This window comes from Heteronotia binoei, chromosome 3 (assembly GCF_032191835.1).
Source record: "Heteronotia binoei isolate CCM8104 ecotype False Entrance Well chromosome 3, APGP_CSIRO_Hbin_v1, whole genome shotgun sequence".
NCBI lineage: Eukaryota > Metazoa > Chordata > Lepidosauria > Squamata > Gekkonidae > Heteronotia > Heteronotia binoei.
The window spans coordinates 55324432-55348079 of NC_083225.1; the positions used below are offsets into that span (position 1 = coordinate 55324432).

At 43.3% G+C, this 23648-nt stretch overlaps 2 protein-coding genes and 1 non-coding gene across 5 annotated transcripts in view; 2 read left to right on the plus strand and 1 right to left on the minus strand.

Moving 5' to 3' along the window:
• INPP4A (inositol polyphosphate-4-phosphatase type I A) overlaps positions 1-23648 on the plus strand; it is a 134789-nt gene that overhangs the window by 45852 nt on the left and 65289 nt on the right. The window lies entirely within an intron of this gene.
• Positions 1-23648, minus strand: part of TMEM131 (transmembrane protein 131) — a 271084-nt gene that overhangs the window by 39983 nt on the left and 207453 nt on the right. The window lies entirely within an intron of this gene.
• TRNAN-GUU (transfer RNA asparagine (anticodon GUU)) lies at positions 8584-8658 on the plus strand. The gene has a single exon. It is a non-coding gene; the product is annotated as a tRNA-Asn (tRNA).

Here is a 23648-nt window from a genome sequence, read left to right on the forward strand (position 1 = left end):
GTGTTAGAGAACTTGTATAATTAAAACAGATGTTATCTGCATTAGGGTTGAGCATTTGACTGCTCAGAAAGGACTGAGTCAGGTATTTTAGTTAAATTTAGAGCATCAGAAGAGGAGATTTTAATCACTAATGAAATTAATTAAAATTGTAAATATTAAAAATTGTAATGAATTTAAAATATGTATAGTGATTTAAAATGTGAATGATTCACCAAGCAGTATATCAGTGTCATCTTACCAAATTAAAAAAAAAATTAAATTCATAAATAATGTGAAGTAATTGCAATTCTATGTTCTTGTGTGTTTCAAGATTGTGAAGCAGCCCTGACAAAGATTGTAGTCATCTCCATTGTATGACCTTCACTCTCACCAATACACTTCATACATACTTCTGTATGACGTGTTCTCTTTTTGACCTACATTTCTGGAATCAGGCAGCCCATACTTTTAAGTCTAAACAAAAGTGAAAGTCTATCCTAGGAGCCAATTCATTCTAAGTCAATTACATGCTATTGTCTCCCTTGAACAATTGCAATTCTATATACTTTCAGACAGTGTTCTAGCTGTTCACGGCTTCCAGTTCTGTTCATTTAGCTGTTTTACTTCATTTCTCCTGCATTTAACAAACCTCACGCTATAGTGAGAACCTACTGATTTTTAGATGGCATTTTGCAGCCCATGTCAGCTTCTGTAACTTCCACTGCCCACACCATTAAAAAAAATTGAAGTGTGACATTTTGCTAGTCTTTTGATTTTAAATGTAGAATCAAAACTCACTGCAATATGAAATGTCAGCACTCCTAGCAATACATATGAATAGTGACACATCTGTTGACTGATAAAATATTCTCAAATGATGGCTTATTATGTGACGGCACTGTCAGAGTAGCAGCTTAATTTTCTATTTCATTGTCATTATATGTTAATAAGGGTGGGGGCAGGGCTGGATCTAGGGGGGGCAGAGGGGTGTGCTTGCCCCGAGTGCTGATTGAGGGGGGGGGGCAAATTGGGTATGGTGTTCATTGTATTCTATGGGACCATAAAATAGAATGCCCCATAAGGGGGCATCATTTTTTAATTTTGCCCCCCTCAAAAAACATATAGATCTGGTTCTGGGTGGGGGAGAGGGTTCCCCCCCCCCAACTCTAATAGTCAAAGTTAAACCTACCAGTATAGCAACATTTTTAGTAGTTCACCACCTGGTAAAATTGTAAGCTTCCCCAGACTGGATTGTGGGGGGAAATGGCCTCTGTGAAGTATCCTAAAGGCGCATGGATGGCCTACAGTTTTGTGATTCCGGATAATTTTTTGCTTTCTTTATGTTGTAAGAATTCTATTCACAAATCAGCCCGTGCACCTAGTAGTCACTGCATATTCACAGGGCTCCTGGTAACAACATTAGCAGCGGCTGCCAGAGCGGGTTACTGTGGAGAGCCCTCTTTCACCCCTTTGAGTGCCACTGGTTGTTCATGCATCCTATGGCAATGCTTTGTATAATGGAGAGAAACAAATAGTTGTGTCTTCCTCTAGTAGCATGAAGGAATATGGAAGTTTTAATGACAGGAACTGAGGCAGTAGTGGAGGGTGAGGAGTTTCTGGCAGTGTTCTTAAGAGGTCTTTGTATGGCTGCCTAGTGCTCATTGGTTCTGATAGCTGCTGCTCCAGGCATCTGGAGCTTGGTTCGCAGGCTGCCGTATCCCATTAGTGTGAGCCTTTAACATTATTGAACGTCCAGTTACCAGAAAGCAAAGTTTTATGTACTTTTTATTTAAATGAAGTCCAGGACAGAATTATGGGTGTGCCTTATGTTGGCTTATGGAGCAAAGAGCCCTGTGGCGCAGAGTGGGAAAGCTACAGTATTGCAGTTGGAACCCTCTGCTCATGACCTGAGTTCGATTCCAGCGGAAGCTGGTTCAGGTAGCCGGCTCAAGGCTGACTCAGCCTTCCATCCTTCCCAGGTCAGTCAAATGAGTACCCAGCTTGCTGTGGGGAAAGTGTAATGACCAGGGAAGGCAATGGCAAACCACCCCGTAAAAAGGTCTGCCGTGAAAACATTGTGAAAGCAACGTCACCCCAGAGTTGGAAAAGACTGGTGCTTGCACAGGGGACCTTTCCTTTTCCTTACGTTGGCAAAGGAGATTTTTCATCTAACCTGAAGGTAGCCAATTAATACTAATCAGCCTCTCAAACTGCATGGGTCACACTGAAGGAAACAATGAAGCACAACACTTAATAGGGTTGGACCAACAACAAATGTAAGTTGTAATTAATATACAGAGATATGTGGCATATAGAGTGACTGAAACTATGTTTCTGAAGTAGTATTTGTTCCAGGATAGCACTTGGCATGTAGTTGAATGAAATATGGGCATCATAACCTTAATATTGCCAGTTAGTGCAGGCTTCCAAAAGGCAACTGTTTTCCCCCTGTCTTCCTCCCCCTCAGTTGGCTGCAGTTTAGCAAAAATCCCACTGAAACCAAATAGACTTCCTCACATCAGGTCGGGTTAGCTGTGCTTTGATTCCTGGAAGCATTCAATCCCCCCAGTCACTGGGCTGATCTTGGTAGAACGGCCTGCCTCAGGTGGTCAGGAGCAGCCTTACTCTTTTTTTTGGGGGGGGGGGGGCTAAAATATTTTTCAGGACATGTGTTTGTGAATATTGATGAGGGTTTCTTCTGTTGAGCTTTGTGGTATGGGATATTGGTGGATCTGTTCAGTGCTTGCTTTTAGTGCTGATGAGTAATGTTCATATCTGTTGGTCTTTCTTCTGTAAAGTTGCCTTGGGCCCCCAGGGGTGGGAGAAGGTAGGATAGAAATATTTAAAGAAACAAAAACATAGTTGTTATGTATTGGAACTGGAGTTTGGCCTTAGGGCCAGCAGAGACTTGGTTGAGCTGGAGACCCTAAAACAATAGCCACTTGGATTCAGGAAGGAGGCCCATCAGGGATCGTTAGGCCAGCTATTAACCTGTAGTTGTGTGTAATGGGATGATGGTAATGGGATTCAGGAAGGAGGCCCATCAGGGATCGTTAGACCAGCTATTAACCTATAGTTGTGTGTAATGGGATGATGGTAATGGGTTTTGGGTGGGAGGTTTGCATGTATATAAGCAGGGCGGTTGGTCCTGCCAGACAGTTCTGTTCCTATCTCACTATGCTGAATCACTGAATAAAGAGCTGAACTCACTATCTCTTGGGCATCTTCATGCTTTGAACCCAGTACATTTTAATAGTCACAATGATTTTGTTCTGGATTGCAGCCTGCATCTTTATGGGTATGTGTTTAGCTGGAGGTGGTTTTTAAAAAGTGTTTTAAGGACCACATAATGATATTTCAGATGCTTGCAGTGTAATCCTGTGCAAGATTTCTTTGGGCACAGAATAGAGTAACTCAGCATAGGATCTGTTGTATTTGCACAAAGATGCCAACAGCATCCTGATGTGGGGAGAAGTAAGTGCAAGTGACATATCATGTACTATAAAAATACTATAAAACAGGCCATGACAAATTTGCTTTGTCCATAGGAGTGAACCCAAATAATTAAACAGCCCAGGCTTAGCCGTACCAGATATAATTCAGCAGTCATTTCCACACATGAAGTCTTTTAAAGGGGCAGGGTGTTATTCTTCACTCTTCTTGGCAACCCTAAATCCAGCAGGTTAGGCCATCCTCTAAAGGTTAGGATATTATGAAGAACAAGGCATTTACTGCAGCTGGCCCAAGGCTCAGGAATGCATTCGTGAGAAAGGTGCAGAGTTGCTTCTTATCTTCTTTCATATGGGACGCAAAATGTGTTTGTGCGTGAGAGGATGTTCTCCTGAAGAGGCAGAGTATGGGGGAGGGGGACTTGAAAACTTTCTCCCAGCCACTTAGTTCTCCTTCCTTATAGGAAGTAAGGCATGTGCATGCGATTGGAAGGAACACACATTCTTCTGCAGTTTAGCTCCAGTTTTAACTTCTCTCCTTTTTCTTCGCCATTTTTGTTGCAAATTTTGGGCTGTAATCTCCTTGCCTTCTTTTGCTGTCATGTTCATTGACTGTTCTCTGTAATTTAAAAAAAAAGCATTTGATTCTGCTGAACATAAAGCAAGCTGGGCCTAAGCTAATGGATTCTAGTGGGAGACCCATGTTAAGTTTGTGACAACAGGAGCAAGAACTCTACAGCACCTAAAAAGCACCTATTACAACATAAGCTTTGGCAGATTCAAGTATTTTTAAATAGATGCTTAATGTCTGGAAATGGGCAGTTGAAGCTTTTTGTAGCTTGGAGGCAAATAAATCACCTAGTAAATACCATCCCATTAAGCTTCTGTTAAAGGGGCAGGACATTTTTTGTCCTGGTTGTTGGCAACTGTAGTTCTGATTCTGGAATATGTGTGTTTGTATGTGTGTGTGTAATATTTATATAAAAGCACTGATAACAGGCTTTTCTATGTAATAAAAAAGAACTCTTTTGTCTAAATACCATACTCTGCAAGGAAAATGGGGCCAGAATTTATGATCGCAAAAGTGTTTTGAATATTTAGACCTCAACATTGTATTTAAAAATGGAAAGTATGTACAGTATCAGATATGGAGGCGGCATGGGGATTTTCCCATCAGAATCTGCAGCAGAAAAATATTAATTTCACATGCTAACAGACAGGTTTAAGAAAGGAGAAGCAGCCGCTAGCAAATGATAAATGCATCACACCTTGGGTGGGAGAGGGAAAAACAATAAAGAGCAAGCAGCTATGTATAAAATGCAAATTACTGACTGAAGCAGGAGGGGGGATTAACTCACCTGCCACATGTGTTTTGCTAATCAAAACTGGGCTCCCTGTTTTTTTAAAGGAGAAAAGGGACATATTTTTAAAGAGTAAGTTGAAATATAGCAAGGAGTTTGTTCTAGAAACTTGTTTTTTCATGTAGTTTTTCTAAAATGTCTTAGCTACTGAAGTCTGTTCCATAATTAAATACCTATGCTGATAAATATTGCAGATTTTTTTTCCTCCAGAGGAACTGCCAGCTATATTTCTGAATTTTTCAGTCTGTGCTAGATAAACCCAAGTCAGGTGCCACACATACTCCTGAACGCAGCCATGTGGGGGGAGAAGAATCTGAGAAGAGAACCAATGTGGACATTAGAGGGGTGGGATGTGTAACTTATTTGCACAAATAACTATTCCTAGGAATGATTTGCTTGCATGAATACCGAACTGTCATGGAAGACTATGGCATCTGCTTCTGTAAATAGGGGAATATTCATCAAATGAAATATTATCCATAAAAATAGTCTTTCTGACTTTCTTCTAATGTTGTGGTGCTTTAAGTAGTCCACGAATATGAGCATTTGTTACTTGAAACACAAAATGCCTGAGTTACTTAACTGGGGTTGCTTCCTGCTAGGTCATGTGCGTGCTTGAAGAATATCCTATCCCTTTAGTAGAGACTAAATGGGATATAATTTTCCATACCATGAAAGCTGCCCATTTCTCCAGGATTTCTGGCAATCTTTTGAATAAGAGTTAGCATTTTAGACTGGCTAGCAGTGCTGTTCCCTGCTGGTGGTTTATGGTGAACCAAAAGCTTTATGGGGATCTTGTGTGTGAAGTAGCACGTGCAGCTGTGATTTCGTTCACTGGGCTACCTCAACCCTTTGTTTTACTTTTGTAACAACTAGTACTAAAAAAAAGTTGCTGTTGGGCAAAGCATCCCCCCCCCCCCAATATTGTGTAATCTTTTGAGTGTTGTGAACGAAAGTTTCTCTGCTAAATAATAAATCCTGAGAAGACCACAGGTCACAGTCCAGTTTGTAGCTACTGTATGCCACCCTGGTTCACACATTACAGTGAATGCATGTATAATTCACTCACGGTGAACACTTGTATGTAGAAACTTTGGGATAGATGAGAAAGTGGAAATTTGACTCAAGTCATGCCTTTTGACAGGAAATTTTAACTGTAGAAAGAGGTATGCAGGAAGCGATTGTGGCTGTTTTATGGTGCAAGAATGAGGTATGCTGAGGCTGTGGTTTCGCCATGGACATTTTCTACCCCAGCACTGAGCTAGAAAAGGGTTCTAGAACTGCTTCAAGCAACAGGAGATGTAGAACACACAGTTCCATGTCTGTTTTTGCAGGAACTGCCTCTAACCCCCTAACCCTTGCTGCTTTTTTCAAAAGTGAGAGATAGAACGGCTTCCCAATGCAAATTGCATGTTGTACTGCCCAACGGTTTTTTGCCTAAAAACTATCACAAGTATATTTTGCCTCTTATGAATCCCTTTGACCTTTCTGAGTGGGCAAAACTGTTTCCAATACCTGTTCAGTTTAGGGGATACAAGGTTCAGGGTGTTGTGCCAAAAATGTCTATGCTGTAGAGTTAATTCTCTCCCTCCCACTTAATGCTGTTTGGGTGGGAAAGGTAAGAGAGCTTTAGCTGTTGCTGAATGTGGGATGGGAGAGACTTCTCTTGATTTTTAAATAACACTTGATGGAAACCAAATGCTGAGAAGAATTCTAGGAAGTTTATATAAGATGGATGAAACACATGCCGGTACATTTGAATAGCTCTATTCTTCTGGCCTGCTGCTTTTAAAAACATTCTGTTTGCCAAGGAAAGATAGATGAGTTTGGATGACATTGTGCTAGTCATTACACTGCCATTCATTACTACAGTTTACCATATTGTTGGTTGTTTTTTTTTAAATGACTGTAATTGCACAGACCTGTACAGTTAAGGAAGAGTAGTCCTTGATAGCTTTAGTGAGAAATACAAGCTGTGCATGCATGGACACTCAACCCAGTAACATTAAAATCAGTGAGGATTTTTTTAATGATTCCAGCAGGAAGTATCTTTTTGCACAGTGTGTTCATGGGAAGTTTGCATTGGACCCTATGATGCCCCTCTGCAGTCCATGGCATTTTGACTTGTACAACTTTGATGGATTTTTCTGTTCTGAAACCTCAGCCCATGGTGTTCCCAGTGGTCTGCTGAAACCTCACTAGCGGCCTTTCTGTTGATTTTTTTTGAGGGGGGATTAGGTGTATGCAGGAGACAGAAAGGATGTGTTTCATTAGTGATATTCTGTGAGCTCATCTGAGACATCATAAACTTACAGACCTTGCTGATTCTGCCACAATGTTTACATTTTTTTTGTTTGTATACGCAGACACTCATGCTGCTTTTTAGAATAGGGGGTGTCAAACATGCGGCCCGAGGGCCAAATCAGGCCCCCCAGAAGGCTCCTATCAGGCCCGCAAGCAACTCACTGTTGTCTGCTTCCTTCTCCCTCTCTTCCTTATTTCTTCATCACAACTTGTTTTGCTAGGCTTGCTCAATCGCACAGGAGCTACAGAGCAAAGCGCTTCCCTTGCTGTGGAAGTGGGGGAAGGAGGGCTAGCTTTGCCAGGCTCTCTCAATTGCACAGCAGAGCTACTGAGCCAAGCCTCTCTTCCTTCTGTTGACTGAGGCTCAATAAGCCAGTGAGGTGGATTAGGTTGAGTGTTTGTGTTTGTATCTTTTATAAAGTTTATATCTCCCCTACCTGGCATTACATTTTATGGCACACATGGCCTGACAAGATCTAGCCCTCATAACAAATGAGTTCGACACCCCTGTTTTAGAATCCTTCCTTCTTGCAGGCTTTTGTCCAGGAAGTCCTCTAAGGAAATCGTTCCCCCTACCCTGTGAGTGCTTCTGGTACTCCTCTCTGCCTATTTCTCTACCTGGCATCTCTTGAGCTTTCCTCTCCAGAGGGCTCACCATTACTGCGTGTCCTTGCTAGGAGCTTCAGGTTAGAACCCTCTGAGCTGTCAGAATAGTCTTATTCCCAGTTCCTCTGCCATGTCCAGGACATCAGAGTGAGCTGCAGGCAACTATTCCCAGTTGTTGCCCACAGCACTCTATCTGCTCTAACTGTTCTAGGTCTCTCTCTTCCCACCAAAGCCCCTTCAGTGATTTGACCATCTGTACTCCCTCTTCCAGGGGGCAGTGGCAGTGGACCTCACAAGTCCTGTTATTTGGATCCAGCTTTCTGGATATAATTAATATACACATGTGTCTAGTAGAAACAAGTTGCCCCATGGTGCAGAGTGGTAAAGCAGCAGTACTTGCAGTACTGTGATCTGAGCTCTCTGCTCACGACCTATCTCAGCAAAAGCTGGTTCAGGTAGCCAGCCCAAGGTTGACTCAGCCTTCCATCCTTCCAAGATCAGTAAAATGAGTACCCAGCTTGCTGGGGAGGAAGTGTAAAAGACTGGGGAAGGCAGTGGCAAACCACCCCGTAAAAAGTCTGCCGTGAAAACGTGAAAGCAACGTCACCCCAGAGTCGGAAATGACTGGTGCTTGCACAGGGGACCTTTCCTTTCCTTTTCCTAGTAGAAACAAGTGTTCTGACTGCTAAGGTTCTGCACCAACTTGGATGAATCTAAAGAATACACTCGGTTGGATTTGTTCTGTCACCGAACTGGATAGCTTGTTTGGCACTAAGTTTTATTTTAGTTCCATTTTTTAATATCACTTGGACTTCATTTTCCTTAACAAAATGAATGTGAGTCTCCGTTTTGTTGAATAACATCCATTCATCTCAGTTATTTGGGGAGGGACTGTGGCTCAGTGGTAGAGCATCTGCTTGTTAAGCAGAAGGTCCCAGGCTCAATCCCTGGCATCTCCAACTAAAAAAGGGTCCAGCCAAATAGGTGTGAAAAACCTCAGCTTGAGACCCTGGAGAGCCGCTGCCAGTCTGAGAAGACAGTACTGGCTTTGATGGACCCAGGGTCTGATTCAGTAGAAGGCAGCTTCATATGTTCATTTCTTATCATGAAGGTAGCAGTTGGAGCCACCAAACACAAACGTGTTGTGACTGATTTCAAAACCAGGGATCTCCTGCAATAAATTGCTTTGGGTGGCCTCTTTTCTTTCTTTTTTTCCCCTCCAAAATTCATTTTTCAGACATTCTGTTCATGTAGGAAAGCCATCACATTTGAAACAGCCCCAAGTCTAGCAGTTTGTGATCCTATTGGATAGGATTCAGCTGAAATGGCACAGGTGCCAGCAAGGACACCCCACTGCTAATTACCTTCTATAGCAAACAGTTCTACCAAGATGTCTTTGAATTGCAGGGGGGGGGGCAGTGCAGAGTGGTAGCAGCTTCTTTCTGTAATTTGGAAACTCATGTTAAGAATGCCCATTATGTTGAAAATAAAGGAATAGCTGAGCAAAGAGCCAGTGTTTCATGCTTGACTGCCTTCCCTCCAAAGACGCTGGGCCTTCACTCTGCTTTGCTTTTGCTAAGCAACCTCATCACTGCCTGGAGTGGCATACCAGCTCTTGTGGAGCAGATGGACAATGTGTTTGTAACCAGTCTAATAAATAATAATGCTCATTCAGTGGTGCTCTGTGTGTTATGTAATGCTGGGCAGCCATGTTGGGGTAGATGAGACATGGAAATTCAGCCATTGGCTGGCAGCGTAGTTTTGGACTTGGAGAGTTAAACCTGTGATGGGATTTTTTTTCCCCTTGCAGTTTGGAGAAGCCTGGCTTGTAGTGATATACAGTGTTCAAGATTATTTTGTTTGCCTTTAGTAAGACTTTGTGTATGTGTTGCTTTAAGTGATCTCTGTGTTATTGCTGTGCAGGTCAGATACAATGAACTAAGGAGTAACCAAGACTATTTCTGAGCAAAACCCCTTCCCTTTTTTGTGTTCTAAGGCACAGCAAAATCGGTTTAGGAGATTTGTAAAGCATGAGAGGAGGCTTGTTTATCCAATCTCATTTCAAGTATGAACAGCTATCGCTTTTTAATTCAATTTGAGAGAGACTTACGAATAATATATGACATTTTACAATTGTAAAAGGAGGAAATCTGTGGTTGAGCTCTAACTCAGTTGATGATACTAATGGTTAAGCATTTGCATTTGAAGTCATATTGCATTCAAACTGATTATTTACTCAGTGGAGCATCAAAATATTGCTGTGCCCTCCTACACACCTGCTGAGCTTGGTTTACACCACAATTCACGAAGTCTTAACTTTTTGAAATCTATTTTCAGTGTCAGAATTTAACTAGTTAGCACTTTTCATTTGAGTCAGGGATAAAGGCTCCCAGAGCGTGATACTAGGTGCAACTGATTGGAGACCCTGCCTGACTTTTCATGTGGTTTTGGTGTTGCTGAATTAAAAGGCTGTTCTTCCATAAATTGATTTACTGTTGTTGTTTCTGGACAAATAAGATGTTATATGCAGGTGCAAGAATAGTTATTCTAGTAGTCCCTATTCATCTGCAAAAATGCTACTGGAGGTTCATTTGGGATTGGAAGATTGACATGGAGAACAGAGTTTGTCAACCTTTCCTTGCCTGCACACCATTTCCTCTACTCTCCACCACTGGAGTTCCAAATGTAGTCATAGCAATTCTTGGAGCTGCAGGGTGGCAAAGCAACTGGGGGGGCAATTTGGAGTACAAGAATGGCAGGCACAAAAGAGTTGCCAACTTCCAAGTGGGGCCTAGATTTCTCCTGGAATTACAACATATTTCCAGGCTACAGAGATCAGTTCCCTTGGATAAAAATGGCAGCTTGTGGACTCTATGACATGACAGCCTGCTGAGGTCTTCCTTCATCCCAAACAGGCTCTAGCAGGCTCCACCCAAGTCTCCAGGACAGCTCTTTTGTCTTTTTCTCATCCATTGATCTAATGTATCTCTGTGTAAGTATAATGGCTAATTTTACTCTCAGTAGTTGAAGAGAGGGTAAGACTGCAATTAACTTTTTTCTTTCTGAGAGAAGATTGTGTAGATTAGAAGCTCTGACTGCTGGATCTCTGTGGTAGAGAAAGGGAGCCTCTCTTCTCATTTTTTGAAATATGTTACAGTAGAATAGACATAGAAATCTGTATCAGTGTCATCCTGAAAAATTTCCACCACAGAAAAGCAATAAATGTTATATTGATTCTAGTTACATGCATCATCAGATGAGAGATCTGCTCTGAAACATTTTGCTTTCTATCAGGAAACTTCTGATCTTGGATCAACCAGGATTGGCTTTTCCAGTTCTCTGAACTGTTCCACATTTTTCTTTTGTAGGCCTGCCTGCTTGCTCTTGAAGAGAAACTCTCTGTGAAGCTATGTACTTAAAGGATCATTTATTTATTATTTAGAACATTTTAATATCGCCTCTCCTGGGAACACGCTATGAATCTTTGGGCCAGCTTTCTACTTCCCAGTTGTTTCTCCTCAGATGAGATGATTAGATCTGCTTCAGCTCATTCCTGAGTTTTTTTGGCAGTAGCTTCTGGAATGACCTTCCTGAGAAAGTGAGGAAAGCCCTTGACCCTGGCAGTGTTCAGGATATACTGCAAAGTAGTTTTGTTCAGAAGTGCATTTGAAGGAGACTAAGATTTCTCTTACAATGGCAGTTGTGTTTAATGTTTTAAAAAATCCATTATGGTTTTAAATGATGTTGATGGACTGCGCTCAAATTCACCTGCTTCTTGTTTGTGAGCTGCTTTCAGTCCCTTTTTGAGGAGAAAGGCAGGCTGTAAATATTTTAATAAATAAAGTAAGTACCCTTTTGGGGTTTCATAAAACACTGAGATGTAATACCTTTTGTTCCTTACAGGCAAGTTTCTCATCTTACATGTGTCAAAATGTTATAAGAGATTAAACTGTGGAATTGATGAAGATGGTTGGCATATTCTTTAAGGTACAGAAAACTGAATTGCATTTAATCATGCCATTGTTTTGGATGTGTGTCCTCATCGATATAAGAATGCATATTTTAAACAAGGATTAATTGTTTTTGTGTGTATCTGAGGAACTGTGCATGTACACAAAACCTCCTTGAATAAAACTTTGTTGGTCTTAAAGGTGTCACTGGACTCTAACTTTGTTATTCTGTTCATCAGTTATTTATCTCTGTTACTTAATGGACACTTCCTGCTTCTAGTGAAGCCTTTTTGTAATGGCTACCCATAAGCAGGATATGCTACACTGAAATGAGGGCTAACATATGGGGTTTAAGTCTTTGTGTGTTCATCTTAACAACACTTCATTGCTCACCCTATAGAAATCAGCAGTGTGGAATCTGATGCATGTCTCACTAGGATAAGAAAAGCAATTTAAGATGCAAACAAGGGAATAGTTGGGCTCTATCTTTAGTGTCAGCGTCCTTAATAAAGTGACAGCTTGATGGCTGGATTCCAGTTACTGCAGATGCGATCCTGCCCTGGACCTCAGAAATGACACTGCACACATTTAAAGTACAATGTGTGCTTAGGAGAAGCCAGATGCCCGCAGTGCTTTCCGCTAAGTGGTCAGCATTCTTTTCCTGGACAAGACCTTTGAGCATATTGTGGCTGTACAACTTTAAGTGGTTTTGGAGGAAATGATTAAATCGGCCCATTTCAGTTCAGATCCAGGCCTGGGCTTGGGTCAGAAACAGACTTAGTCACCTGGAATAACTGTCTTTGTCAGGAGCATGACACAGGTTGTGAATCCCTGCTCATTCTTCTGGTCTTCTTGGCACCTTTCACAGTGACTGGCTGAGTACTATCCAAGTGAGGGCTTCTCTTTCTGCCTGGCTTCCTACTTTCAGAATGTATTGCTTTGGGGATTGTTACTTGGCCCTGTGGCATTTATGTTTTGGGATCTCAAAGGGGTTGATCTGGTTGCCCATGGTATTTAAAAAGTACATGACACAACGGGGAGAGATTGTTCTGGGGCTTGGAATGATTTTCACCAGGATGCAAGTGACACTCAGATCTACTTTACTTAAACAGCTAAGTCAGCTGAATTTGTGGAATTCCTAAATAAATGCTTGGAGAAGGTAATAGAATGAGTGAGGGCCGGTGTACTGAAGCTCGGTCTAGACAGAACTCAGAAACTGTTTGGTTAATTATAAAGCTGCTCAGGGGCTGAGCAGTCAGCCTGTCCTGGAAGGGGTTACACTCAGTGTTCCCTCTAAACTGATTTAGCGTGAGCTAGCTCATAGATTTTTAGCCTCCAGCTCACACATTTTTGTCTTAGCTTAGTTAAAATGGCCCCACAGCACAATAATTTATGCAGTAGCTCACAACGTCAATGCTAGTAGCTCACAAAATAGAATTTTTGCTCACAAGACTCTGCAGCCTAGAGGGAACACTTGCCCTGTGGAAAAAAAACACGTATATGGCTGGATTCTAGCCTACAGCTGGAAGCTCCAGTCTCCTGCGCAGCCAGTGGTGCCTTTTATCAGCTTTATTCTTTGAAAGTAGAGATCTATCCGTAGTGATTAATTCTGTGTTCAAAGTCGGGTTAGATTACTGTTGTGCCCTTTATATAGAGTGCCCAAAAACTGCCTTTGAAGAGTGTCCAAAAACTTCATGCAGTCCCAAATATGGTGACCAAGTTGCTGCTGAGGTCTAGGGTACAGGGATTGTATCTCCCATGCATTCTATGCTGAAGTCTCTGCACTATATATCTGTTTCAAGGCATTATCCAAGTGCTGGTTCTTGCATTTAAGGCCCTAAATAATTTGGGGACAGGGTATCTGAAGGATTGCCTGTTTCCATATTGTCCATCTCACTAGTTAAGGTCTTTATCTCTCCTCCTGGTGCATCCACCCATGGAAGTGAGCCGGGGTGATTTCTAAAGATGAGGCCTTCTCTGTGGTGGAATATCCTCCCCTTGAAGCTTATGTGGTACCAACATTATTGACTTTTAAGTACCAGGGCAAAATGCTTTTCTTCACTTGGGGTTTAAAGTGAATTTTATTTGCTTGCCATCCCCCCATTTCTATGTTGTTTGTTTTTCTGTCTGTTTTTGCACTGATTTTACATAGTTGCTGTTAAAAATACCAATAATGGCTCTTACTGTTGCTCTTTTTAGTTGGTCTCCATTTATTTTGCTATTTTCGCTGCTGTTCTTTTGTTTAGAGTTATATTTTTAGTGTTTTATGTTCCTAGCAGCATCAGGGAGATTCTAGAGCAGGGGTGGCCAAATTTGCTTAATGTAAGAGCCACATAGAATAACGTCAGATGCTTGAGAGCCGCAAGACATGAACATATGAAGCTGCCTTACACTGAATCAGACCTTTAGTCCATCAAAGTCAATATTGCCTACTCAGACTGGCAGTGGCTCTCCAGGGCCTCAAGCTGAGGTTTTTCACACCTACTTGTCTGGACCCTTTTTAGTTGGAGATGCCGGAGATTGAACCTGGAACCTTCTGCTTACCAAGCAGATGCTTTACGACTGAGCCACTGTCCCTGCCTAACAAATATTATGCACATGTATTAAAACTCTTAATACTTTCTTTGCACAGAAAGATAAAATACATATGTATGAACTTTACAACACAACCATGCTAGAAGGAGACTTTAAAACACACACACGTAAGATGGGAATAATAGTCCCCATAAGACCAGGATAGGTAAAGCTTAGGGAATTGTTTTTTGGCACCAGTGGGAGAAGGAAACACACATACCATATAAATTACTGACCACAGTTTGCATAATTAAGCACCTCTCTCTGCCTTGACACTAAGGTTAGTAAATACAGCTCCTACAAGAGCTATGAAACTAAGGGGGGACCCTGAGCTGCCCTCTTTAATTTGTTCCAGCGGCTCCCTCGGCTCTTGCACCCTCTTTCCCTGCTCTCTGGGCAACTTCTGTGGTGGTGGAGAAGAGCTTGCAAGCCTACCTATTTTCCCCTCCTTCACACATTGCGGAAATAGTGATCCACCTATGGATCAGCTCTCAGAGGCTGACTGAGGTCCGAATGCTAAGTACGCCTTCATTAAGTTCCTCTTTAACCTTCAAGAGCCACACAATATTTGTGAAAGAACCAGATGTGGCTCCTGAGCCACAGTTTGGCTACTCTTGGTCTACAGAGTAGGATGTAAACCTTTTAAATAGACCTGATACAGTAGCATTAAACCTGCAAAAATATATCATGTCCACACCATAATTGAGTCTTTAGTTCTGTTTAGAAGGTATGGGGCATTTAGTGAGCTTCCACACTTCTTTGAACCCCTTTCCTGCACATTCTCTCTTTTCTTTTTTGATTGATTTTAAGTCCTTTCCTTTGTGGACGAAGGCCCACTTTTTGGAATAGCATTCCAGCTGCATCAGAACTAATTAGGATTGTTCATAATCAGAGTCTGAAACCTGGTTTTGGAATTGGTTTGCAGGTTCTAAAAGTTTAACTTATGCTTGAGTAGTTTTAAATTGTACTCAGCTGTCAGGAAGTAGTCATGTCCTGTGTAACTGGCATCAGTTATATTTAGAGGAGAGGTTAAGCACCTCAGACTTGGTGAGTTTGGTGATCAAGTCCAAACACTGCATATGAAATGCTTGTCTGATGCTTGCAAATTGCTCGCATGTTTTTAAAGCTCTTAATGAAAGCAGTGTTGCAGGAAACACAATGATCCATTTTTTGACAAGCAATTAGTAGCATACACAGCTATTAACTAGGAAAAAATGGGGAAGTATAAGTAGTGCTGGGTACTAAGCCCCGTTTGTTAGAACTGTGCTTGTTTGTTAAAAACTCTGCCAAATGTCTTTTCTTGCGCATTTTCATGTAGTCATGCTTTGAAACCTTGAGGACTAGAATCTTGATTATTTTTAACATAGGAAAACAGAGAGGGTTTTTTTTCAAGGTTAGCTTCTAGATCATTCCCATGGATGTGCTCACATAGGACAATATAAGTTGCGCCAAAAGGGTATTTAAGCAATATTTTTAACATTGGACTAACAGGGTCTGTTCTTAATAAAAAATGTCATATTGTTTATTAGCAAAAATGCCAGCTCTTGAATTATCAAAGCATTAGTTTTGTACTGTTTTTTCTCTCCTAATAATCCTTAGGAACATTGGGTCGAGGTGCAGAATACACTGTTGTGCTGCTAATGAGAAGCATACTTCTGATGTTGAAATCTCGGGAGCCTGGGTGCCTCTAATTGGGTCTGCTATTTTTAAACTGTCTTGCAGATTTCCTTATGTGATACATTAAATTTAGGTAGTTAAGGATTGAGCCTGTAAGATGCTGATGATCTGACATCTGGTGAACAAGAAATGCTGTGGAGAATATAGGAAAGCCTTAGGCTGCTAATAGGATGCACACTTACTAGAGAGCAATTTCCATTGACCGGTATGGTACTCCGATCTGGGATTTTTTAGAAATCCTGAAATTTTTCAGGTCCTCTAGACCAAAACTGAAAATACTGGTAAAAAAATACCAGACCAATCCTGGGCCTGGCGTGATTTCTCATGCAGCCCTGTTTAAACTGAACTGCAGGAGAAGGAAGCACAGAGCTGTGCCAGTGGAGAGCGATTGGCTCCCCATGGGCACAGTTGATTCTGGGCAGCAGAAGAAGGGAGAGGGGTGCCGCAGGGAGCTTTCAACTCCACACCAACCCAACTGATCTTGGGCTGGTCCAGCTTAAACCAGGCTGCAAGAGAAACCAGCTACAGCCAAGGTGGCCAGAGCTCTCAACTCCCTGCCACCCCAGCTGATCCTTGGGATGACTCCTTCAGCCTGCCCAACTAACAGCTGAGAAGTGGGAGCCTCGCTGCTGTTTTCAGATCTTCCTGACATTTCTGAATATATCTTGGGATTTCCCCCCAGTTTTCCTGAGAAAACCCAGATACATTTGGGAAGCTGAAATATACCCCCAAAATACAGATAAGGTATTTTTTTCTGGCTCAAGCAGATCCAAATGCCCACCCCAGTCGCCACACATATCCCTCAGTTGTCATCCTGCCTTCACTCCCAAATTCTATTATGCTCCTATCAGCATTACCCTGAGTGTTTACACAATCATCCCTTTGGACTGACTTGTCCTGAACCAGAATTCCCCCAGCTCTTAGAAGCCAAAGCAGCTTATGAAGCCAAAGCAGCCATTCACATCAGTGACATTTGCAATAAGCAGCAGTAAAAAGTACCAATGAAAACTGACTAATCTGCCAAACCAGTGACTAGAATTACTTCACCAGTACTCCCAGCACTTCAGCAGTTCCAAAGCATCAGTTACCAAACATCAGTGAAATGATGAAAGCTGAGAACAGAGCTACAGAGAAGATGGCAAAGTGCATGCCTCCTGGCCTGACAGCAACTGCTTGCTGATAATGAAGATGAGTAGTTGCAGGATTGCTTCTGATTAATGGGTTGCAAGCATGACCCTTAGGCACTAGTCCAGCCTCAAGATTACATCAGCATGTATCAATGTATGCATAGTGGTGGGCTCAATGCTAGGACCTGGAGCCAGCCTTCCTGCTGTGGCCAAGCTGAGTGACAGAAACACAAACTCAGTGGGCTGCTGGGGGCCTATTATGGATGAGAGCAGAAGGGGATGACGTTTATTGAGATTGATTGGTGTTTGCAATGACAGTGAGGCTGGAAAAACCTTGCTCTGCTAGGTAGACATGATTTTCGCAGCCAGGGAAGAAAATATGGGATCTCTTTGATGTACTGGCACCTTTTTGCTGGCTTATTGAGGCTCAGGCTGCTGAATTCAAGACACAGAGTTTTTTACACATGTGGGAGGGAGACTTTTTTACACATGTGGGAGGGAGAACTGAAAAGGCGCTATTCTCTGTGTGTGTGTGTGATTGGGTGGGGGGGAGCATGACCATGCAGAGGACATTGTTTTCATACATCTGTTTGAATCTTCCATGGGGAAGAGATATCAGATGGTTCAGGAATGGTAAGTTACAAGTGAGGGTAGTAATCTTTCTCTGTTTCATTTCTTTTATTAGTCTGTGCTGTAGTTCTATAGCCTGTATACTTTCTAGATTTATACCAGTAGAATAAAGTTTGTCTTTAAGAGATAAGCAAATTGCCGTGATTGCTACCTGTATGCCTCACTATGGTTAATGTTACCGAAACAGCTCCTCCTGGTGTGATGCTCCTGGCACCAGCAGCTGGTGTGATGCTCTTCCTGTCATCAAACTGGTGAAGGGGCAAAGGTGAGATGGAGGTGGTAGCTACCAAAGGGAAAGGTCCCAAAACTCTTGAGAGAGAGAGAGAGTTAAGGTGCAGCGAGGGATCGCTATAGTTTTGGGCACCACAATTTAAGAAGTATATAGACAAGCTGGAATGTGTCCAGAGGAGGGCAGTGAAGATGGCTTTTCTGTTTGTTTATATTTTTGTTAGGACATGTGACATGATCTTCATGTTTTGAGAAGGTTCTGTTCCTTCCCTAAGAAACCAGCTGGAAAGGTCTACAAATGCTTTCATAACCATGCAGAGTTACACCCTTCTAAGTCCATTAAAGTCAATGTACTTAGAAGTGTTGAACTCTGTATAAGATTGCATTGTAATTGCAGTGTGGGTTTGTCTGCTGTAGGAGGTCTCTTGGGGAGTTTTTTGCTTCTGCATACTAATAAAATTGCTCCTCGGGAAATGGAGATGACTGTTATTTCTTTCCAGAATAATAAGCACAGCATCATGTTCCTTGTTGACTGACAAACTGCTCTTCTGTTTTTTAAAATTACTTTTGTTTCTGCTCACATTCATTAATTTGATCAAATATTAATCAGCCCATGGAAACAGCTCCGAGTATCAGCAAACAATGGTTGAAATCCAGATTGCTTGCTTTGACCTGCTGGGACCGGAGTGGCTTTCAAGTGCAATTCTGGTGGTTTGCTTTCAATCATATTTTATATAAATTATCGCACTTATCTTTTCAGGTTTATATAAAACTGAGTTGAACCTGAAAACCGTACTAGAGCAGAAGGTAAATTAAGGCAATATGGCCAAAGCCGTGTTTCTGTTCTGTAATTTCATAATTACATAGCGGAAGTGCAGCTTATTATTCACTTGAGAATTTCATTTCTCATTGAAAACAACCAGTGGAAGAACATTAAAACTGCAGCTGTCCAGTGTTGTCTTACCCTGAGACCAGGTCATGGTAATTAGGCAACCACAGCTTTCTCTTCCCATTTGGTTCCCTTGGTCTTAAAATTCTGATGTGGACTGAAAACACTGAAAGTATGAGGAAATGTGGCTATTGTGGAATGAAGGATTTTTTAAAAGTATGTATTTTGCCATTTTTTCTCAGATACTACTTTGCTGCCATGTGAATACCACCAGTGCATTGTTCTTTCCTGATAAAAATAAGGGATTCTTTAAACGGAAAATTTGAGTTTGTGTGTGTGTATGTTTTAACAGCCACTTCTGACTTATGGTGACTCTATGAATTCATGTCCTCCAAAATGTCTTATTGTTAGCAACCTTGTTCAGATCTTGCAAACTGTAAGACATGGCTTCTTTTATTGAGTCAATTCATCTCATGTTGAGTTCTCCCTCTTTTCCTACTGCCTTCAGCTTTTCCTAGCATTATTCTCTTTTCCAATGACTCCTGCCTTCTCTTAATGTGACCAAAGTACAATAAATAGCCTCAGTGTCTTCATTTTAGCTTCTAGGAAGAATTCAGGTGTGATTTGATCTAGAACCCACTTATTTGTCTTTTTGGTGGTCCGCAGTGTCTGTAAAAATCTCCTCCACCACCACATTTCAAAGAAATCCACTTTCTTCTTGTCAGCCTTCTTCATTGTCTAACTTTCTCATGCAAATATAGTTATGTAGTAATGGGTAATACTGTGGTATGAATCATCTTGATCTTGGTCCCCAGTGACATACAGTATATACTTACCCTTATGACTCTTTTCTGGCTCCTTTGTGGCTGCCCTTCCATTCTCCCTCAGAGGTTGTCGGACATCTCTGTGGGTTATTCCTACTATTCCTTCAGGGAGGCAGGAACACTTTTTTCAACTTCCTGTTGGCGCCTTCGGAATAACCCCGCCCTCAGTTTTGTTCCTGCCTCTACAGGGAGCAGCAGCACAAGGCTAGGCTCAGCCTTTTTTCTCTGTTTCTTCTTCTCAATTTCCATTCCATTCCATATCCTTTCCTTTCCATATCTACTTATCCCTCCTTTTCCTTCGGCCTTTGCTGATCAAAGACTACCGAGGAAACTTGTTCTGGGTCGTTTTAGAATGGCCTGTAGTAGGGACGGTTTCCTATCGGACGAGGAGGGAGAGTCGCGCGCCGCGCTTCTAGCAGCGCCGACTCACGTCGAAGGAGCCGACCTGCCTTTGCGGCTTGTTCGCGCCCTTCCTGACGCGGCCGCAGACGAGCCAGCTGCCAGCGCCAAGAAACGACGCGTAATGAAGGCCCAGGCTACGTCCCTCGGGGCGGCAGCAAGCAGCGGCGGCCATTTTGGAAGTGCGGAGCATAGCTCTCAGACCTTCCAACCCCCAGGAGCAGGCACTCCGGAGACTCGGAACTACCTGCAACCGCGCATCGAAGGCTTCCAGGACGGGGGTAATGTACAAATGGGCAACCCTCTGAATCCAGAGGCTATGCTTTTTATTAGAAGAGCTATGCAGGAGGAAATGGGCTCCTTTTGCGCCCGGCTGGGGCTTCTCCCTCAAGGATCAACCTTTCCTGCAGATCCTCCCCGCTCTTTCTCCTGGCCCACTAAGGCAGCGCGAAAGGCCCCAGTGCAGTCTTCCCAATCCTTAGAGCTCGAGACTATGGCATCTGACTCTGACCAGGAAGACAGGGAAGAGGGGGAATGTTTCTCTGAGGAGGAACAGGAGGAGGTTAAAATTCCTGAAAAGGCTAGTCGTTTCTTCCATCAGGAAGATTACCAGTTCCTTCTAGCCAAAACGCTTTCAGCCTTAGAAATTGAGGAGGGCCCTATTGATGAGGAAATCAAGGTAGCTAGATCTAAGAAGTTTAAGTCAAGAACCAGTGGTAATTCTGAGTTCTTGCCCAGGGGGGAAGCTTCTGAACAAGTCTTCCCTTTTCCAGAATACTTTGAAAAGCAGGTTAGAGCAGAATGGGAAAAGCCAGCTTCCCTTAAGCAGTTTCCTCACTTAGTAAAGAAGTTATATGCACTGCCTGCCTATACCAATGAGTTGTTACAAGCTCCAACTGTGGACGGCCCAGTAGCAGCTCTACAGTCTTCGGGACTGGTTTCAGAGGACGGCCAGGGTTCTCTTAGAGATCCCCTGGACAAAAAAGCTGAGGCAACCTTGAAGAGATTGTACGAATCTGTGGCCATGATAGTTAAGGCGTCCTCCGCGGCCTCCCTGGTCTCCAGGGCGTCCATTGTTTGGGTACGTAAGTTACTCCAGATGTTACCAGAGGACAACAGACGCATGTTAGAGGGCGCCTCACGCATCCTTAAGGCAGCGTCATTCACAGCTGACGCAACCTTAGATATACTGACCTTTGCCTCTAAAACAATGGCTTCCGCTACTGTGGCTAGACGCCTCCTGTGGCTTAGGGCTTGGCAAGCTGACTTCCTCTCTAAATCCACAGTGGCAGCTTATCCCTTTCAAGGGGATCGTCTCTTCGGGGACGCTCTGGACAAGATCCTAGTAGAGACTAGGGATAAAAAGAAGGCCATGCCCAAATCCATTCGGAGGAATGAAAAGAGGGGCCCTCAGTCCTTTCGGACCCAACATTCCTTGGCCAGATATCGTTCTGAATCAAAGAAGTTTAATTGGGAAACACCAAAGAATTCCTTCAAAAGAGGCTCATTCGGCTCCAAATTCAATCGTAATAACTTCTCCAAAATGGACAAGCCTGACAGAGAGGGCAAGTCCAAGCAGGCATGACTACGGTCACGTACCGGTGGGAGCTCGACTACTCCACTTTGCAGAAGCCTGGGAGGCCTCTCAGGCAGACCAATGGTCTTTAGAAATTGTAAAAGAGGGGTATTCAATAGAGTTTCACCGCATTCCACCAGACAGATTTGTCAGATCACCTTCCCCCAAGCAGAAGCACAAACGTCTCATCACCTCAAAAGCAATTCAGCATCTTATCGACATTCGAGCAGTCGAACTAGTCCCAGGGTCGGAGAAGGGGAAAGGCGTATACTCCATCCTTTTCACCATACCCAAGAAGAATGGCGACTGGAGGGCCATCTTGGATCTCAAGTTTCTAAATCGCTATGTCAAAGTACGTCACTTCAGAATGGAAACCTTGAGATTCATTATGGACTCTCTATTGTCAGGGGAGTACCTCACTTCCATAGACCTGACCGAAGCTTATCTCCACATCCCTATCCACCCTTCTCATCGTCGTTTTCTAAGGTTCGTGGTACTGAATCAGCACTTCCAATACAGGGCCTTACCCTTTGGCCTGTCAACGGCGCCCAGAGTTTTTTCCAAAATGTTAATTCACCCTATAGCCCAGCTGAGGAAGCAGGGTATTCACATTCACCCCTATCTGGACGACCTCTTGGTCAGATCCAACAGCAAGGAGAAATCCCTTCGGGGGACAACTCTGGCCATTCAGTGTCTTCAGTCTCACGGATTCCTGGTGAACAAAGAAAAGAGTTCACTTCAGCCGAGTCAGAGGTTGGAGCACCTAGGCGCAATGATCGACTCCACTTGCAATTCGCTATTTCTACCTCTGTCCAAGGCCAGGGCCATCAAGGATTTGGCTTCCAGGGTCATCCAGAGCAAATCATCACCTCTGATGTTGCTTGCCAAACTAATGGGACTTTTGATATCGACCATAGACATGATTCAATGGGCCAGATTCCATTCCAGGCCTCTTCAACTGTTCCTACGACCATTTCAACTTCAGATAATGGAGAGAAAGGCCATAAATCTGATAATTCCGTTGTCAGTCAAGAGGAGTTTGCGATGGTGGACGGACTTGTCTCATCTTCGCCAGGGCAAGTTGTTCCATCCTCCCTCATACCTGGAGGTATTCACAGATGCCAGCCTGGGGGGCTGGGGAGCTTCTCTTCAGGACAAGCCAGTCCAAGGCAGGTGGTCTCAGTCCGAGAGTCTGCTTCCCATCAACCTGCTAGAAATCAGAGCCATTCGTCTAGCCCTGGTTGCATTCAGGACCCAATTGTTCCAGAAGCATGTGCTTGTCAGAACGGACAATATCACAGCCAAGGCGTATCTGAACAACCAGGGGGGCTCCAGGTCTTCTCAGTTGCACCGGGAAGCATCAAGAATTCTGACATGGGCAGAAAAACATCTGGCCTCTCTAAGGGCGGAACACATCAGAGGCCAGGACAACATACAGGCAGATTGGTTAAGCAGACAGGAAATCTGCGAGGGCGAGTGGGCCCTCAGCTCAGACATATTCGACCTCATATGCCAGCGTTGGGGTCTACCAGAGGTGGATCTTTTCGCTTCAAACACAAATGCGCAACTACCAAGGTACTTCACAAGGTTCTCCCATCCAGAAGCCGAACAGACAGATGCCTTGACAGCCATATGGCCTCCAGGTCTCTTGTATGCGTTTCCTCCGGTCCCTCTAGTTTCTCGAGTGCTGCGGAGGGTGAGAGCTCTACAGGCGGAAATCATCATGGTAGCTCCCTATTGGCCACGGCGTCCGTGGTTCTCAATGTTGACAGAGCTATCAATAGACCTTCCAATGTCACTTCCAGTTCCTCCCGACATGCTTCATCAGGGTCCGGTGTGGCACCCCGACCCGGGGTGGTTTCATCTGACCGCGTGGAGATTGAGCGGGAGACATTCAGAAATCTAGGTTACTCTCCGGAGGTGACGGACACTATGCTAGCATCAAGAAGGCCCTCCACAGTTCGCATATACAACACCACCTGGAAGGCCTTTGTCCGATGGTGTCGTAGGAAAAAGGTTCCTTTGCTTTCCCCTTCCATTGCGGAGATACTAGCGTTTTTACAGGAGGGCCTGGA